The sequence below is a fragment of the Emiliania huxleyi genome (genome assembly GCF_000372725.1).
Source record: "Emiliania huxleyi CCMP1516 unplaced genomic scaffold EMIHUscaffold_300, whole genome shotgun sequence".
Taxonomy (NCBI): Eukaryota; Haptophyta; order Isochrysidales; family Noelaerhabdaceae; genus Emiliania; species Emiliania huxleyi.
In genome coordinates, this window is record NW_005199769.1 from 4,253 (window position 1) to 8,731 (window position 4,479).

Sequence of the window (4,479 nt, forward strand, 5' to 3'; positions counted from 1 at the left end):
CGCGCCTTGGCACTAACACGGGTACCATGGTCGACTTTTTTTTCTTTAAGCTCACACAGAATCACAGTGGGGGAAAGCGGCGAGTCGCAATTCCTGGGGTCCTTGTGTCACCTGCCGGCGTCCCGACGACAGCCTCGCGCCGCCGCTGATGGAGGGGCGGTCGGCGCCGCTGCCGCCGCGCCGCCGGTGGGAGAGGCACTGGTGGTGGCCTGGGCGGCCCTCCGCCGCCGCTCGGCGCGCCCGGGCAGCGGTGGCAGCCTGCGCCGCCACAGCTTCGAGCGGGCGGCGCCCCCAGCTTCGAGCGGGCGCCCCCAGCTTCCAGCGGGCGCCCGGGACGGGTTCCCCGCTTCGAGCGGGGAGATGCGGCCTGGGATTCGCTTTCTGAAATGTCTGCCTCCAAAGGGGAAACGCCCAACCTGATCTCAGAATCACTCCCAACTGGTCGGGCACCTCGGCTGGGTCCATCAGCACGAGGCCAGCCCCGTCGGGCAGCCCCGCGAGCGCATGGGCGGCCGGCGCGAGCGGAGGCCGAGATCGCGCTGGTTTGGGAGGAAAATCACAAGGGTCAAGGCGCCAAGGGGGGGTGTCAAGTATGTTACATCATCGTAATCTGAAAGCCTGGCCTGCGAGGAGGCAGACCCGCCCTGCTGGTCATTGACACGGAATCTCTCAAAAAAATTTGCTTTTTACCCTGCGAAAGACACTACTCTCCCCCCCCCGTCACTCGTCCCCCTTGGCGTGGCGCGCCTCTCCCCCAGCTCTCGGTATCGCGTACTGCACGAGGCTACCGTGGGCCCCGCCTGCGCGCTGGGGTTTCCCTGCCCTGTCGGGAAGCCTAGCTCTGAACCTGGGGTCGCTACCTAATGCGGGGCTCCTGGACGGGTGATGAAGTTCGCCTTAAATCTCTCGTCTCGCTTTCCCGCCGACTCGCGTCCGTCGGGGTACTCCCTACCCTCTGGCTCTCTGACCCCCCCCCCCCCCTCCTTCCCTCTCCGGGAAGAGATGCGCACTGCTGTCCCTAGAGGGGGGTCGGGTGGTGTGGGCATAATTCGGCTCGTGTTATTCGCGGTCATCCACGGACGATCGCTGGAGTGGGCCGAAGGACAGAGGCTTGCTTGTGTGGGGGCGCGCGGGCGGCGCCCACTCAGGCTCGGCCTCCGTTGTCTCAGCCTTCAGTTCACCTCTCCTAGCGCCCGGTTTGGTGTGGTGACCTTCCATCGTAGAGGTTTTCGGGGTCTCGAAGGTGCTACACACACTTGCCCCCTGGTGTTCTGTGGCATTCGGCGTTCTCCATAAGAGTTCGGGTCTAGCTATAGCAACTGTAACGGCCAGCGAGTCGTGGTTTATTCGTAACGGGACTGCGCAGCGGCACATAACGTAGAATACAATAGGGTATTTTTTTGTTTTCGTATAACAAGAGCTCTAAGACACGTCACTCCGGCGGGAGGCAGCGCGCGCGGGCAGGCGGCAGCGCTACACACTCCTACACACCGGTCGACTAGCCGCTCCGAGGTGCATGCAGTGGACAAACGGGCGGCGAGAGGGACAGGTCTCGCTCCTCGGGGAGCCACCAGAGCCAATGCCACCCACGCAGCCGAGAGAGCCAGAGACACGAGAGACACGAGCCAGACGCGCGCTCGATCGCATCCAGGGCGTCACACCCGGGCGACGGCGAGGGCGTGCGCGCTGGAGACCCGCGTCCGCCGCGGCTGCTTGGGCGCCGCGTCGACGCGGTCCGCCCAGCCCGCCTGCTCGTCGCCCTGGTCGTCGTCGGGCGGGAAGCCCGCGAGGCCGTCGCCCGCGCAGCGCCGGGGGCCGTCGCTGTCGCCCTCGGGGTGGCCGCAGTGGCAGGGGCCCAAGTCGCACTCGGGGTGGTCGCAGCAGTGGTTGCCCTCGGAGAGGCGCGCGAGCGTCACCATGGAGCGGACGCTCGAGGACCGCCGCAACGCCGGTGCCTTCTGCCTCGACAGGACGCCGTGGCACTCGCAGCAGAGGACCGAGGAGAGCCATCGCTGCCGGGCCCAGGCGTGGAGGTTGTTGCGCACGCACAGCACCCACGCGTCGCGGTGCTCCTCGCTCATACACTGGAACGTCAGGTCGTTGCCGTCGCGCAGGCGGATGATCCAGCCGAAACGCTGCGCCGAGGGACCGGCCGCCGGCGTCGCGACGCCGCGGCAGAGCGCGCCGGTTGCCGCTGCGCCTTGAGCCGCTGCACCTTGACGACATCGGCAAAGCCGATGCTGCGGACGCGCGTCCCGTCCTCGTGCTGGTAGGCCAGGCTCTTCGAGTGAAGAACGAGCGCGCGAGGCTGGAAGGTCCCTTTGTTTGCTCCGAGGAAGCCGCCCCTCCGGCAGAGCTTCTTCTGGTGGGAGGAGGCGTGGAGGACGCGCCAGTACTTGTGGCGCTCCTCCGGCTCAACCGGGGCGTCCTTGAGCACCGAGAACCGCCGCAGCCGCACCATGAACCGGCAGATCGTCAGGAAGCTCCAGCAGCGCCTCTCACGCTTGTCGGGGGCGGCGGCGGCGCTGCCGCGGCGGCTCTTGCCGCTTCGCGCGGACCCGCGGTTGGACGAGAGGCGAGCCGAGCGCTCCGGCGCGGTGGAGACGAAGAACGAGACCCCCTTCTTGACCGACGGCCTCTGAGCCTGCGCCGCCGTGTCGAGCGCCGCGGCTTGAGAGGTGCGTGGGTGCGAGCTGGTGGACGACATTGTGGAGCGCGAAAGCGCGGGAGGAGCAAGGAGTTGAGGTTGTGGCCTGCGTGGAGCAAGGTTTGGAGTTGGGAGAGGGAGGGTCGCGCGGGTCCGACCTGCGGCATGGCGCAGCGAACCGGTAGGCTCCCGAGCCGAGGTTGTTGCCCTTGCGACGTTATTGTGCACGTGGCGGAAGGACGCACGGAGTCCTCTTTGGACGGATCCCTTTCGCCGTGTTTGATCCCCAAGGCTTGAGCGTGGGAGAAACGAAGTAGAGGATCGGACGGAGCCGTCCCTCAACGATTTTCCGCGACCCTGCCGCGACCTGTCTCTGTCGGCGAAGACCCCGCGACCCGCGCACAGACAGCCTGTGAATTCCGTTCAGATTCCGTCCGTTGCGGTCTCCATTTTAGAATGACGTCGAGCGACTCGCCCTGAGAAAGAGAATGGCGTCGAGCGACGCCCTGAGAAAAAGAATGCAGACGAGCTTCTATCGAAGGTCTCCAAAAAGTCTCAGATGACATCTCACGAGCTTCGATCTGGCAGATCCTCGAAGTCATGGTCCTCTCCGCCCTTGCACCGCTCTCGCTCGGCTTCCACGCGCCGATGACGGCCGTCGCGCCGGCGTCGCGTGCCGCCGTCCGCATGCAGGTCGGCTACGTCGCGCCGACCGCGCCCGGTGCGCGACCCCCACCCCCCCCCCCCTCGCCGCGACGCGCCAAGCCCGCAAAGCCCAGCGCAACCCCCCTTCCCACAAACTTGCTGAGCTGGGCGCCCGCACCGCGCCTCAGGCGTCGCCCAGACGCCCCTCGCGCGGGGCAACGCGCCCCTCGGCATCGACTCCTCCATCCTCGTCCAGGGCGGCTCGCTCCGCACCTGGTCGTACCGCTCGCCGTCGGTCGAGCAGGTCCAGGTGGTGCTCAGCACTGAGGGCCGCCCGCTGGACGCGGACATCGAGCTGTGGCAGGGGCCGGACAACACGCCGTGCAAGATGCGCGTGTACGTCGAGAACGGGCAGCTCCGACCCTTCAGCGCCGTCGTCGAGACGCCCCGCGGCCCGAACACGATTGCCATCCGCAACATCGGCCAGATCGAGTTCCCCCTCGCGGCCAACGTCGTCGCGGACAACGTCGACAGCCCGTCGGCCGAGTGCCTCGACACGCGCATGACCATCCAGGGCGGCGCCCTCCGCACCTACCCCTTCGAACCCTCGGTCGACAGCGTCCAGGTGATGCTCAAGACGGACGGGCGGCCGCTCAACGCGCGGATCGAGCTGCTGCAGGGCCCGAACAACAACAAGCAGGTGATCGAGCTGTACGCGGAGGACGGCCTCGACCGGCCCTTCTTCTGCATCCTCGAGACGCCCGGCTCGGGCAACGTCGTCCGCGTCGTCAACACCGCCCCCGTCGAGTTCCCGATGACTGCCGCTGTCGTGCCAAACTCCATCAACGAGCAGATGGGCTACGAGGCGGTGCTCGGCGGCGACGTCGTGCTCGGCGGCGACATGGGCTATTGAAGCGCGCGATGTGCATGACGGGCGGGCGTAGGCGAGAGCGAGGGGAGGCATTTGCAGGGGGGGCAGTAGGGTGTTGCTTGGGGTCTCATGGCACATGGGATGTGCGCAGAGGATGTGTGGGGCGCCGGAAAGAGGAGCGTGACACGACAGTGAGGTGACTGTGTGCATCTGTAACACGAGCACGCATACCGCGATTTGCAACTCCAACGCAGCGGCGTCCCACAGAAAACAAGTGGATCTCACGCACCACAGGAACAGCATCGGGGCACGCCTC